At 39.2% G+C, this 15890-nt stretch overlaps 1 protein-coding gene across 2 annotated transcripts in view; it reads right to left on the bottom strand.

Annotated features, from left to right (window-relative positions):
- C8H1orf21 (chromosome 8 C1orf21 homolog) overlaps positions 1 to 15890 on the bottom strand; it is a 247411-nt gene that overhangs the window by 65323 nt on the left and 166198 nt on the right. The gene's annotated exons all lie outside the window — the stretch shown is intronic.

Genomic DNA, 15890 nt, shown 5'->3' with positions numbered 1-15890 from the left:
TTACAGTGAGCTAAGATCACGCCATTGCTCTCCAGCCTGGGTGGCAGAGCAAGACTCTGTCTCAATAAATAAATAAATAAATAAATAAATATTATTATTATTCTGTAAGACCAACAGCTGTGTTCTATCTCTTCCACCTAGTCCAGTCTAGGCACTTTGCATATATATTCTAACTCTAGAGTAGTAAGCAGTAGTTGCTATGATTACTTCTAGTTAGAAATGAGGAAACCAAGTTTCAGCAATTTGCCCAAGGTCTCTCAGAGGGTTTGAATTCCGGTATCTCCAGTGTCAGAGCCCAGGTTGTAGATCCTGACCTCATTCAAGCATCCATGGTGAAATAATGCTAACAATGACTGTTGATCACCTCTGAGAATTTACTTTGTGCACACTAACCACAACAGCCTTATAACACAAGTACTATTACCATTTCTCAATTTTATAGAGGAGGAAACTAAGTCACAGAGTGGTTAAACTGCTCAGGATCCCAAACCCCTAAGACTGTGTTCCTAAAATTCACGAAAGACAGTTAAATATTCTCCATCCACCTTGTGGATTTCCACAATCTTCTTTAAGAACTTCCCCCAACCTTGTATTTTCTTTCCTAGATGGCTTGTTCCAAAAGAAAACAAAAATCTCCTTGAACCAGCCAACCAAAGCAAAGACAATGGATAGAGGATAGCTAGAGTTCAAGTAAAATCATTTTGAAAATATTTTCACAAGAAATCATTTTGCTAGATTACACTATTCTCTGCTTATAATTACCTTCAGACATTCAATTCAGGAATAATGTCAAGAAGGTGCCCGTGTAACCAGACATGTAAAAAATGACACCGGGAATTTACTTTCTAGTCTGACAGCCTGAAATTATGTATGCTAGGGGGTGCTGTTGAACAATTTTAAGGTTTTTGTCCATCTGGCATTTTTAGAGTTGCATGTGGTAGTGCTTTGGGGTAGGGTGAGCTTGTAATTTTTAATTAAAACCTATTTAACCTCAGCTTGGTAACTTTTAACCAACACAATATTTTGCTGCAGAAGACATTTTAAAATAAGTTGTATTCATTACATGTGCAGTTAATTTTTATTCATGCAGAAGCATTTATCACCCATTGTTTTTTCTCCTGTCACTTTAAGAACGTGATTAAAAGATAACACAATGTAGATGTTAAACCTAAAGAAAGTGGCAGTGTCTCTAGAGCATTATCGATGATGGTAAGATGTGCGTCTCATAGTAGTTAAGATAATCTCTAATATACAGGAAGCAAAGAACCAAAACCTTTGCAATCAGGGAATCTTAGTTCTAACTCTCTTGCTCCACAATTCAGCTAAATGACCTAAGTACTTGTTAATAAATCATGATGCAGAAAATACACAGGACTAGGAAGGTTAGAAAGCAGAGTACCGCTTATGCTGAACTGACACAATTTTGGTCACGTAGGCTCAGTCAAAAACAGAAAATGTGATGTAGTTAAACATAAAAGGTCATACAATATGCAGAACTACCCCAAAGTCTATATAATTAGGAATTAAGCACAAATATAAGGATGTACAAATATACATCCTTCTCTGAACTTTCATTAGTGGTCTACAAAATTATTTGTTGTTGAACAGTGCCACAGCTACACAAAATAATTTTAGTAGTAAATGCTTAAATTTTTTGAATGAATAAAGATGATTAAGTCCAGCAGTTACAAGTTTGCAACACTTTTAATACCTGCTTCTTAAAAGAAAATGAAGGAGAATCATTTGTGTGTGCTGAAAGGCGCTGTGTAGACAAATGACAACTTACCAAGATATCACTATGTTGCCTTCATTATTCCCTCGCTGCTTCATACATCGCTTCTCCCATATGGGGTGAATGACTCGAAGTAGGAGGCAATGTCTTTACATGCTGCCCAGATATTTTATGCAGCTGCTAGGGCTGTGCTAGGCAAAAGGAACTCAGTGAACACTTGTTGACTGATAAACTGTGCAGATGAAAATGTGAGTTATTCCTATGTAGTTTATCCAAGTTTATGGGAACATTCCTGTGGTACAGGGAGAGCTACTGCTATATAACTACTGTTTAAAAGGTGGAGTGAACAACCTAACACCATTTGTTATAATTACTCTTTGAAAATTACTAAGTCAAATATAATTTTTTTCTTTGCATTCTCAGGTCCAGGATAATTGTTGCTTATGATTAGAAGATCTGACAGCTGCTGGAACCCTGGGGCAAAGGGGTTTTCCTGCTTTCCATGAAAATATGTGAGTTACTCCATGTACTATTTTCTAAAACCATTTAGTTTGTTCTTGAAAAGAGCTTACAGCAGCATCCACAACACATAGGTCCTTTTGCAGTTGGCAACATTGAAACTACTATTCTGGTACATGGGCTAAAAAAAGAAAACCTAAAAAAGGCCTTTTGGTGGGTGAAAAATGATCTTAGATTATTTTAAAAAAGAAAGAAAGAAAACTGGGGGTGGGGGGAAGGGCCCAAAGGAACATGTTTTAAAAAACCCCACTTTGGGAGGCCAAGGCGAGCGGATCACGAGGTCAGGAGTTCGAGACCAGACTGGCTAAAAGACCAGCCTGGCCAACAAGGTGAAACCCCGTCTCTACGAAAAATACAAATTAGCCAGGGGTGGTGGTGGGTGCTTGTAATCCCAGCTACTTGGGAAGCTGAGGCAGGAGAATTGCTTGAACCCGGGAGGCAGAGTTTGCGGTAAGCTGAGATCACGCCATCGCACTCCAGCCTAGGCAACAAAGCAAGACTCTGACTCAAAGCAAACAAGCAAACAACCCTAGAAACATATCTGTTCAACAGACAAAGTCAGACTTTTGGAATCAAAAGTTACTTTTCAGGGAGCAACTTTAAAAGATTTAGGAGAGAAAACACTTTGAGAGGTACTGGGGCTAAGGCACATGATCTGATTATGTCCTTTGATTCAAATCTACTGATCCTAAAATGCCAGATTTTGGCTTCATCTCACCACTGACAGTACCCTGTCATCCAGATAAAGTCTACTTGGATTATACCAGCCCAGGGGCCTATCGCCCTGCTCAAGGTTGTCTGGCAAAGTTCAGTAGGTATCCTTCCCCCGCTCCACCCTGAAGCCTTAAAATTAGGAGGAGGAGGGAGCTGTACATCAGAGTGTCTTTGAGGAGGGCAGTGGGTTGGGTGAGAGAACCAGCTCTGCAACACATTAAAATGCGTTTTTGCTGTGGCACTGGCAGGCTTAGGCTGGGCTAGGCAAACCTACTGCCCTGCAATTTATTCTAAATATGGTAAATGCCCTTGTTAAGATGATCTTGCTAAAACTGGATTATTCCACAAAGGCTGGAAATACACCTTTACTTAGCAAAGGATTTCTTATAGAGAACACAACAGCATTGTAAACAAGAGTCTTAACAGAATTAAGAAAATAAATCTTTCAAGAGGCCTTAAGTACATCAGAGAGCATCATTTACATATAGATAATTGGTGTACTAATTAAAAATAATTCCTATTGATTCATTAAAACAGGCAATTTCAGAGCTGCCATTAGTCACCATCTCATTAATCTATGATCAAAGAATCATTCAAGGTAAAGTGAAGAATTAATTTCATAGGGGCATCTTTGCCAGGGACAGACACCTTTTAGAGGTGGTAAGCTGGGGATCATGCCTGTCACGTTGGAGGATTCTGGAGAGCCTGCTCTTGGGGCCTCCAGACTTGCTGGTCTGGAGTGTTTGTGGTCAGTGGCTGGGAGGAAGCTGATCGTCTCCCCACACTCCACTAGAGGTGTTTCTTTACCTGCAGAAAAGGTACCTAACAATGATTCTTTTAGCTAATTAGGTTTTACAGCAAAGGGGTAGGGGGAGGATATCGTAATATTTGAAATGAAAAGTTTGAATTTTCCTAAAAATATTCTAATTTGCCTTTTCTTCTGGCTCATATGAACCAGTGCAGTTCTGCTGTCATTGAAATTACTAGAAATTTGGAGTTGACACACATCATCTTTTTCATTCTAGTGGGTTACTGTAAATGGTTTTTAATCTCTAGCTTTGTAAAGATCTTACGGGGCCTTTTCTTTGGTTTCTAGAAGTTCCAAACCTGAATTACTCTCCAAAGTCATCTAACATCTATTATGTACTAATGTGACAGGCACATTGCTATTATGTCTTGGGCAAACATAACCTTTTTTTTAATCTCCTCAACTAAACATGTGACTAATCATAATTGTTTAATGCACGTCTACTCTGTACCACAAATGTTATATGAATTCTTGCTAACCCCTTAAATAACCCGGCATGTTACTGATCACTTGCTACATGTATCAGGCCATTCTTGCATTGCTATAGAGAAACCCAAGGGCTGGGCACGGTGGCTCATGCCTGTAATCCCAGCACTTTGGGAGGTCAAGGTGGGATGACTGCTTGAGCTCAGGAGTCTGAGACCAGCCTGAGGAACATAGTGAGACCCTGTGTCTACAAAAAAATACAAAAATTAGCCAGCAATGGTGGCTCACGCCTGTAATCCTAGCACTTTGGAAGGCTGAGGCGGTGGATAACTTGAGCTTAGGAGTTAGAGACCAGCCTGGGCAACAAGATGAAATCTCATCTTTATAAGAATTACAAAAATTTGCTGGGCATGGTGGCATGCGCCTATAGTCCCAGCTACTCAGGAGGCTGAGACAGGAGAATCACTCGAGCTCAGGTTGTAGTGAACCATGATTGTGCCACTGCACTTTAGTTTGGGTGACAGAACATGTGAAAGAAAAGAAAGAAAGGAAGGGAGGGAAGGAGTGAGGAAGAGAAGGAGGGAGGGAAGGAGGGAGGGAGGAGGGAGGAAGGGAGGAAGGGAGGAAGGGAGGAAGGGAGGAAGGGAGGAAGGAAGGAAAAGAAAGAGAGAGAAACAGAAAGAAAAAAAGAGAGAAAGAAAGAAAGAAAGAAAGAGAGAAAAGGACCTGCCACTAGGTAATTTATTAAAAAAGGGGTTTAATAGGCTCATGGTTCTTCAGGCTGTACAGGAAGCACAGCTGCATCTGCTTCTGGGGAGGCCTCAGGGAGCTTTTACTCATGGCAGAGGGTGAGGCAGGAATAGGCATTTCACATGGTGAAAGCAGGAGCAGGAGAGACAGTAGGGGTGGGAGGAGGTGCCACACAATTTTAAGTGACCAGATATTGCAATAACTCACTACCGCAAAGATAGCACCAAGCCATGATGGATCCTCCCCCATGATCCAAACACCTCCTACCAGGCCTGACCTCCAGCACTGGAGATTACAATTCAACATTAGATTTGGGTGGGGACAAATATCCAAACTATATCATGACAGCAAGTACATACTAGGGATGGACTCCCTATCCACATTTTACAGTCAAGGAAACTCAAGCTCAGAAAACATCAAGCAACTTAATTTTCATGTTCACAGGACTAGGTATTGGCAAATTCTTGTCAGTCTGACTCAGGTCTATCCACTTTCTTCTACTCCACAATTCTGCCTACAGGGCCAGTATTACCAACTAGCAGGGACTGAGTATGTGGCTCTTGCCAGGCATTGTCCAAATGGTTTTGCATGTATCAACTGATTTATCACTTACAACAATTCTATGAGTAAATACTATTAGTATTACTAGTGCTATTATTGCTATTGCTACTATTACTATTATTATCACTATTTCAGAGAATGAAACAGAGAGCTTAAGAAGCTAGCCCAAGTTTACTCGAAGGATCCCAGATGGCCAGCAACCAAGGTGGGCAGCCTGGTGACCCGAGAGTTCCCTCTCTCATCAGGAGTGGCCATCTGCAGCCAAAGGACTCTATGTCTGGGATGCTGGAAAAGGGAGTCTATATTGGGTAGATGGCTGCATTTGACCTCCAAACTTCTTTCTAAAGATTCCTAGATGCTTACAACCTAATGTTTTATGTACATTTTGACTTTGGAATTCCTGGCATATCAGATAGGTGTGCTTTAAAAAATCCTAGCAACTACTCTAGAAATTTTTTTTTAAAAAAGCACGATCTTTCACCTTGTCAAGATCAAGTGTTCTGAAAGCATTAGCAGTCATTACACAAATCAGGGCCATAGAAATCATGAATAATTTACTGATGAACATTAAGATTTTATATTCTGTGACATACATGGTAGAAGTTTATTGGTGAGTTTTGAAGGAGATGTAAAGAGGCTGCTTGTGGGAAAGGGAAACAGAAAGCTAAGGTGCCTTCTACTGTACTGGCTGCTAATGAATTAATAAGAAGTGGTGAGTAAGAGGAGACAGAAAATCAGCTGGAGAAACTCAGCCTGTAGAGAGAGCCACCCTTACCATGTCGAAAACCAAAACGGTAAAGCAGGATATAAATGAGACTTTGCATACAAACATGTCCCTGAATTCATACAAAAGATAGGGGTTTATTGTAATGAAACCCGTTAAGGACAACTGCATATGCCGGTCAAGTTCCACAGGAACTCCCCACTTCACATCTGCAGAGCTGTGCCCAAATCACAGTGATTTTTATCTAGAATGAAGAACTCCATTAGCTACATTATCCGGTAGTACAGTCAACCAGCTGGTGGTGGTATTTTATGTTAAAACAAAATAACTGAAAATAATACATAACCAAAGATCACCAAAATCAATCTAAGTACTTCCTAAATGGAAACTGAAACTTAAAGGGGATGAGGTTTTAAATTGAACTTCTCACACAATTCGCAATTGCAAAAGTATGGAACCAGCCCAACTGCCCATCAATCAACAAGTGGATAAAGAAAATGTGGTATGTATATACCATGGAATACTACTCAGTCATAAAAAGGAATGAAATAATGGCATTCACATAAACCTGGATGGAACTGGAGACCATTATTCTAAGTGAAGTAACTCAAGAATGGAAAACTAAACATTGTACAGTTCTCACTCGTAAGTGGGAGCTAAGCTATGAGGAGGCAAAGGCATGGGAATGATACAATGGACTTGGGGGATTCGGAGGAAAGGGTGGGAGTGGGGCGAGGGATAAAAGACTACACAATGGGTACAGTGTACACTGCTTGGGTGATGGGTGCACCAAGATCTCAGAAATCACCACTAAATAACTTATCCATGTAAGTTAACACCACCTGTTCCCCCCAAACCTATTGAAATTTAAAAAAACATAAATTGAGCTTCTCAGGCTAATTAAACACTACAAGAACAATAATGGCACAGTTCATGATCCCCACACTGACATTCAAGAGAGTCAGGAGGCTAAGACATATACTTGGAAAATTCCATCTGATAGTGCAAAGGTGGGAGCAGAGAGCAGCTCACATGCATGTAAAGAATCAGCAATAATTCATGAGTTGATGGAACGTTTGTCAATGAGGAGAAACTACATATTGTTTGGAGCAAGATAAAAATGAATATAAAAAAATACCAGCCATTTTGGGAACAGAGTGGGAGGGAAAATGACATAAAGGTTAGTTAAGTCTTGTGATGCTCAGGCCGCTTTTATCAGAGTGATTCAGTTGGACAAAAAATAGAAATGGGTTTTCTAAGCCAAGACAGTCTTCCATTCATCTTTTCCTTTCTAAAATAATCCTTAACAATAAGGATCAGATTTTCAAAAAGGGAGTGTGGCTCATGTGTTTTTCCCTAGGCTTGGTCATATGATACAGATATCACCTTTCCACTCTTTAGAAGTCTGATTCTGTTTCCCCTTCCTTCATTCTTCCTCAACATGCGGAACAATTCCAAAATAAAACACAGTAGCTTTAAGATTTTCCATTTAAAATCATGATTTGACCACACAAATCTGAAAAAATAATGGGCAGTGGTCACAATGGTGGCCAAGACAGTGGAGGGTTCCTTCCTTCCTGTTTTGTGTTTAAATAATCAGGGGACTGTCCTCTGATTCCCGTTCTTTGGCTTGGCCTGGCCTCTGGCAGAGGCTCCTGTTCTCCTCTGCCTGGGTCCATGACAGACACCAGCCTTCTGGAACAGAACTTCTTTCACCAGCAGAGGCTCTCTGATTCTTTTTGCTCTGGAAGCAAGAATGGGTTTTTGAATATGGCTTTGATAATATGCAAAGAGTATACCTGGTATGAGGGCATGCCAGCAGGAACTGCAGGTTCCTTTTCTAAAACTGGGAGCCTGACTCACACCCCCTGCTACTGACCCACCCCACAGTGTTATCCAACAAGTACCTGTATCAGCTTATTTGGCCAAGAAGCCAAATAAAACCCTGTGAGAATCCATACTGTGGTGACCACTGTGGATGCCTCTCAGATTTGTGTGTGTGTTTGGGGTCAGGGAGTGAGGGAGAAGAGAGAGCAATTACCCATTAGGACATTTCTTACAGATCGTTCTAGAGTACAGTTCAGGACAAAGAGGAAGGGAAGTGGTAAAGCTTTATCTCCCTCTAGCAGGAGTCCTAGCCTGTGGCTACAGTGAGATCCCCTCAGGGGTCCCTTGTGTCCAGATGGCCTGGAGGGCCAGTGGGCTGATCCTCGCAGAGGTAATTGGCATGAGGCACCACATTGTGCCAGGGAAATTATTTTTCCTGCCAGAAGCTTGTTTGGCTAAGTCAGAAGAATGCCTCCATGTTGGAGGGAAGCCTTCCTCACTCGGAACTTCTGATTTAGTTAAGCCTCCCACCTCCAGTCCTCCTTCCTCCAACTCCTTGCCCCGCTCCTGAGAGTAAAGCCAGAAAGTGAGTTTCACCAAAAGAAAAAAACTGGGGGCACAAGGCTGCTCTGGCCCAAGAGTCTGGGTAAAGAAGGTAACAGGTGTTAGTGCATACATGTGACTGTGTGAGGGTGTGTGTGTGAGGGTGTGTGTGGAGTGTGTGCTATTCCCACATCATAGCACAGTTTCACAGAAGAGTGGACTTCGGTGAAGATCCTTCCATGACAGAATCAGCAGCATCTGGCTGTGAACATACATCAGTGCCCTTAGCTTAGGATCTGAGGGGCTGCCTCAGTGCAGACACTGGCAGCAGCTCACAGGGGCCTCTGCCTACCACCAATGGTTTCTTGGGTGTCAGAGGTCTGGCAGAAGATGCCAGTCCCTGAGATTTCCCAGGAATAACTTAGGGACCTCAAATGGAGGGGAGATGTCTGGTTCCAAACGGCTGATAAGAGGCAGAAAACTGATTTGTTTATTCATTCATTCCATATAAATGAAAATGAGGGCTAGTTATAGGCCAGACATCGTTCTAGGTGCTGAGCAGGAAAAATGGCAAAAAACTTACGCCCTGACAAAGCTGCCATTCCAGTGAAGGCAAAGGGAAATGAGAAATGAGCAAAAACATACCTAATATCAAGTCAGCTGGTGACAAGTATGAAAAGGAAATTACAACAGAATAATAGAGACTGGGGGCTGACAGGGACCACTCTAGCCAGCCAGATAAAGGGCTGTCTCTGGAATCAGAGAAATGTGTATATTCTTGTTACACACATGCGTGCACACTTTTGAACTATAGAGTAAACAATAGAAAGCCTACATTTTTACTTCTATTTTCAAGAATCTTCCAACCATCAAATTAAAAGAACCCTATCATATGCCAATAAGTTATAACGAATTTTTAAGAGACTGTCCCTCATTTTTATTTACTTAGATTTTATTCTATAAATTAGAAAACAAATGACAGATCATAAAGTTTATAAACATTTGTTACACAGATTTCCTTGAATTCATGTTTGTTTTATTCATTGAATGAATGAATGAATGAGGCACTATAAGCCAGTTAAGAGATGAGGTTAAAACCATCACTTATTTTTTTAAACGCACTAAAATACATCAATTGTATTGTTTGGATATACAAACATTTATTTGCTACTGAAAATTGAAATAACACATGAAAATTTTATTGTAATTCATATTTTTGAAAACCAAAATATCCAATCAATTACTATGCTCTAGCCAAACCACCCAATGGTTTCTTTACCTTCTTTCTCCATACCTTACTTTTTTTGAAATTCTTGACACTGGGTTTCATCTCACTGACTTAAGCCTTCTAAAACACTTCCTTGGGTCATATAAAAAGTAGAACTAAAGTATTATTGAAGTCACTCAAATACATTCAAACTATATAGATCCCTTATAAATTACTGGTATCAAGGCAGGAAGGAAAAGACACAAGAAGAAAAAGACATCGCAGAACTCTTTATAGGTTATCAAAATTATTGGTATACAGTCTGTCTCAGAATAAAGTAGCTTTCTCAACCTGCTGCATAAAATTACCAGCAAGAAAGGAAGGTAGAGGAATAAGGTTTATGACTGAATTGGCTCTGTGTCATAATTCTCCATTGTGGCATTGTCAGAAGGATCCCCTTAATGCAGAAACTGTAGCTACATTGGAATGGTTCATGTCTTGATTTATTCTTAATTCCCTTAAGCCTAGTGTCTGTTAATTCTCTTTCAAGCTGAGAAAATCAGTTGAGCAAGATGTAACCGAGTTTTACCATCTTTTCTTTCTGAACGAATAACAACAATGACCTTGTTCCTCTCCTCCTGTGAGGCACGCCATCTCTGGTGTCCTGGAAGATCTTTTCTCTTCTACCCTGCCATTGGGATAGATCTTCTGGCAGAGGGGAAAGGGATTTAGTACCAGAGCTGAGAGTCAAGTTGTGCTTTGTGATGAGTCCATTGGTGATCTAGCTACAGCTCTAAGCTGCTCCTGGATCTTTGGGTCTCAGCAGAACATGATGCTGGACTCACAGATTGCTACAAGGTAGCCTGGAATAAAGTCTATAGCCCAGAAAGAGCCTGAAAACCTGAATTCCAACAAACGGTGCCCAAAGGGCCAACCCATTACTCATTAATTTGACTTCTAAGCTTATTTCTGTAAAACAGGAATAAGAACCTTAACCACCAGATTGTAAAGATAAGGTAAGATAGTCCATTCAGCATGTATGGCACAGAGCCAGGAAAAACAGTAAGTAGGCACTCACTTCTGTAGGTTAAAAAAAAAATAGAATGAAACTTATGTGAATTCTAAATTAGTTTTAAAAATCATTTAAAAACAACCTATGAAATAACCTCTTTGCCTAGGATTATTAATGGAAATCCAGCAGATATTCTCAAGAAAAAAAATGGAAGTAGTTTTTTCCCCCTTGGACTTATGAATAAACAGTGTTAGAACTAAATTTTATTTTTTCGTATTCTAAAATCAAAAAAAAATACACCATCCCTCATCCTCATATCTGTGACAAGTCGTACCCAGATTGTATTACGAATCGAAAAGCCATCCTCATTAGACTTGAGGGGCCTTTAGACATGCACAATGGACATTTATTGAGCACCTATTATGACCACCAGGAGTAGACCAAGAGCTTTAGATGGACTCTCTGAGTCCTTCTTAACCAATATGCCAGGATTCAGGGAAATAACTTTATTCTTGAGCAGACATGTCTTTCTCCAGGTCAAATGACAAAAATGTATATTTTGCTTGGTATAAATACCAAATATGTTGTCGCTGTTGTTTTTCTTATAACCAAAGCAATATTTCACTGTAGAAAACAAATCGCCTGTTATCCTACCAATTGAGTGCCATTAAAATTTGGAATGTTTCCCATGTCAGTTTTTTCTCTCTCTCTGCTGTTTATCTACAAAATTGGAATTATGTAATCAAACATTTCTTTGAGCAAATGCTTTTTTGGTGGTTTATACTATCTCATTATATGGATAAGCCATTAATTAACCATCCGGGTAATATTGGGAAATTTGGTTATTCCCATTTTTCATCATGACAAAGAAAGCTGTAGTAACCATCTTTGTACATCTCTTTGATTTCCTTCTTCCTAGAAAAATAATTATTAATTTGAACATGACCATCTTTTGGGCTTGCAATATCTTCATCCAGAAAGGTTGTGCCTATTTACACTCTCAGCAGCAGTGTATGAATATGAGTGCCTGACTCCTACTTTTGTCAGAATTGACAGTATGATTTTTAAAACGCACAACAAAATTTACAAAAAGTTACCAATTTCCTAGGAAAAAATTATCTGATTGTTTTCTTAAATCTGCACTTTTAAACTACATACTATAAGGTTATTCTTCTACCTTCCTTCCATACAGGCTATTTTCTTTTTTCTGCAAATTAGCTATTCCTATCCTTTGCCCATTCAAAAATCTGCATTGTTAGGTATATCCTTCTTGTCTTACAAAAACACTTTCTATGTTAAAGGTATTAATTTTTTCCTGTAATATTTATTGCAGTTATTACAGTATTATAACAGTATTCCTGGGCAGTATTTATCTTTTAAATGCTTACTGTCCTATTTCATGTAAAAAGTTTCAAATTTGTGTATACAAATGAATCATCCATGGCCTGCCCAAAGCCCTCTTATTTTCTTTCTGTTTAAAAAAAAAACTTTAATTCTATCACCTCGAGGTTCCTTTTTTCTTTTTTCTTTTTTTTGAGACAGGGTCTCTCTCTGTCACCCAGGCTCAATCACAGTGGTGTCACCATAGCCAGTTCTACAGGCACATGCCACCACACCTGGCTAATTTTATTTTTTGTAGAGATGTCGTCTTACTACATTGTCCAGGCTGGTCTCAAACGCCTAACCTCGAGTGATGCTCCCACCAGTCTGCATAAGTGCTGGGATTATAGGCATGAGCCACCGCACCCTGGACCTCCAAATCCCCTTTCTGTCCAATTCATTTCTGCCTAGAGGAGGTGATGGGTCCCCCCTCCTGCCAAACATGGTAGATTGGTACAGGGAGGGGCAGCTGACCAGAAAGATGCAGATGCGGGTGATATAACAAAACTACATTAATGATGAGCCCCGTGAGGGAAGATCCTCAGATCCACTGCCCAGATCCCGGTCCTTCCAGAATCTAGCTTTGCTTCTCTCTCTCAGCCTTGAGAAGGTCCAGCCCAATGACCATCCCTGCCCTGAGGTTAATCCAAGATCACTTTACAGCAAACTCTGCATTTACTTGTGGTAATCTGAGTTGGTTTTGTTACTCACACTCAAATTTATCTTCACTAATACATGACAAATAATTCTTTCCCTTGTGGTTTCTTCCATTGCTTTTATATTTAAAATAATTCCCCATCCCATTATTAGTTATGTAGTCATTTTTTTCTCCTAGATTTTTTAAAAACACGATTTAAATAAATACACACATAGTTCTCTAAGTAATGTGTCTGAAGTTTATTTTAGTGTAGTTTGCTGAATAATCTACCTCTTCCCCATGGGATTCCTGTATTCCTGGGATCATATGTGTCTGTATATTGTCTTTCTGTGCATTTCAGGGCTATTTATTCTGTTCTATGTGATTCCTATGCTGGCACTAAACTGTTTTCAGCTTCATCATATATTTTACATTTGAAATAGCAAGTTTCTCTTCACTGCTCTTTTAAAATGTTTCCTAGTTATCCTCTCTAAATCTATTTTGTTATCAGAAAATTCTTTATTTCATCATGTCACTGACTGAATTATCTCAATCTCCAGACAGCCAGTTATGGCTTAATCAAGTCCAGGAAATCCATCTTTACAAAACCAGAAGACAGCCTGGTGCAGCAACTCATGCCTGTAATCCCAGCACTTTGGGAGGCTGAGGCTGAAGGATCACTTGAGCCCAGAAGTTTGAGACCAGCCTGGGCAACATGGTGAAGCCCATCTCCACAAAAAATATGGAAAAGTTAGCCAGGCTAGGTGGCATGCAGCTGAAGTCCCAGCTACATGGGAGGTTGAGGTTGGAGGATCGCTTGAGCCCAGAAGGTCAAGGCTGCAGCGAGCCATGATTGCAGCACTGCACTCCAGCCTGGGTGACAGAATGAGATCCTGCCTCAAAAAACAAACAAAACAAAACAAAACAAAACAATCCCCACAACTTGAAGAGATGAAAGCACTTCACGACAGCCATGTCTACTGCTATAACTCCTGTCTTGCAGCCCTGCCAGATAAAATTAAGAAGGCAGCAAAGAGAAATTTAGCAAGTGTGTTCTAAACAGTATTATAATTTGCCTCTTTTTTTCTTGTATTGGGTGAAGAAACTGAGCAGTGCATGAAATTAAAACAAATTAATTTACTTTCCTGCTAAAAGTTTTTTTAAAATAGACAATAACAATCTTTACAATCTCATCTAGCACTATATGCGTTCCCTGATATTAAATCTTTTTTATTCTTAAACACTTATACCATTTGTTTTTACAAAACGAGATTCAATAGCCATTGGGACTTTAAGGAAAAACATCTATTACAACCCCAACCAACTACTACATTTTGTCACATCAGGACTTAAACTAGCTTACCTTAAATGTGCTGAGAACACTGACATTAGCCTATAGTTGGGGAAAATCAGGTAACACAAAGCCTATTTTAAAATTAAGTGCTGAATATCTCAGATAATTTATTGGATATTGTGCTGAATGTGAAAAACAGAATGATTCCACACCATCGTAAAGTTGAAAAATCATAAATCAAACCATCGTATGCCAGAGAGTCTGTGTATGATTGGATATTTCCAGTGAAATATAAAAACATTTATACATTATCTAAATCTAGTATTTTGTATACTATTTGTATACATAAAAATAAATAGGAAAATTCCTCATATTGGGACTGTAGTGATGAATTTTTCATTAAAAGGAAAAGTGATAGACTAGAGATAAAACATCTGCCAGGAACGTTCCAGAACTGCCTGGTTGGCAGTCTCCTGAATTTTTACACATCACAAAAACAATCAAACAAAAAGAAAAAAAAAAAAAACTCCAAAGATGTTATATCACAGGGAAAAGTATGACTAAGGAATATAATGTTATCTCCTTACCAGAAAACTAGAGACTACAAAATATTTTAAAATGCAACAACTAAAAAGGTAAAAATGTTAGTGTATGTAATATGTTTTTACTTTATATATTTAATACATATATTTAAATATAAATTTAGTATATTTTACAACACTACTGTTGACTGAAAAGACAAATGCAAATAGACACATTTGAAGATTTCAGGTGATTTCTTAATGATTCTACTTCATTAATTTAAAAGCAAAGTGCTTTAAAGAAGGCTTCACACTTTTTAATGTAACCAGAGGGAGAAGTCGTCCCTTGACTGAGATTCTCACCCACTTCACCAAAATCATCACTCATCTTAAACCATTTTGCAGATGACAAAGCTGAGTCTTAGACGTTGCTGTTCTAGAGTTCCACGGCTAGGAGACTGAGTAGGACTTGAGCCCACCACCCCAGGAGTTCTTTAGCTTTTTGTGCCATGTACTCCTCTGACAGTCTGGTAAAACCTATGTACCTCTTCTCAGAATAGCATTTTTAAATTCCTAAAACAAATACATAGCATTAGAAAGGCCCAAAATTATAAAGAAATAATAATCAAAATATTTTTAAGAAAAAAAATTGTGATAGAGTAATATATGTTCTTTATTAATGTATTAAATAAGAAGATATACTAGTGGGTCTGATAACTATGGTAATTTTAAAGGAGTCATGAGCATTAATATTTCAACAACTTTAACGTGGTATGAAAACAACTGTGACTTTTATTGTTGAAAAGTCACAGGTACTGCTATTACTACTGGCTTGTTGCCTACATTCATAATGACGGTGTCATTTGCTGAATACCTTAGTTCCTTCTCCAAAGGAAAGTACCCTGCAAATCTGTCCAAATCAAAAGTCTAAAATTTCTGTTAAAGGTTAGTGAAAATAAAGATGTATTTTTTTTTGTTTTTCTTCTCATGGAAGTTCACAGACTCCCTGAATTCTGTCTACAGACCTCTTGAGAACTGCCCATTCTGGCTAAGTGCTTAGTGTAGATTCCAGGTAGACTTCTCTAAAGAGTCTGCAATGGGTATAAAATGAATGAATAAATGTAAGTTCCCACTAAAACACTGAGGTGGGTCAGGCACCACTGCCAGACGGTTCACTTCCTCTTATGGGGCCAATTTAACCAGCCCATGCTCCGTGTGTGTGTGTGTGTGTGTGT

The sequence above is a fragment of the Rhinopithecus roxellana genome, chromosome 8, assembly GCF_007565055.1.
Source record: "Rhinopithecus roxellana isolate Shanxi Qingling chromosome 8, ASM756505v1, whole genome shotgun sequence".
Taxonomy (NCBI): Eukaryota; Metazoa; Chordata; class Mammalia; order Primates; family Cercopithecidae; genus Rhinopithecus; species Rhinopithecus roxellana.
Note: the sequence above shows the minus strand (reverse complement) of the source record. Positions and strands in the feature narration are given on the sequence as shown.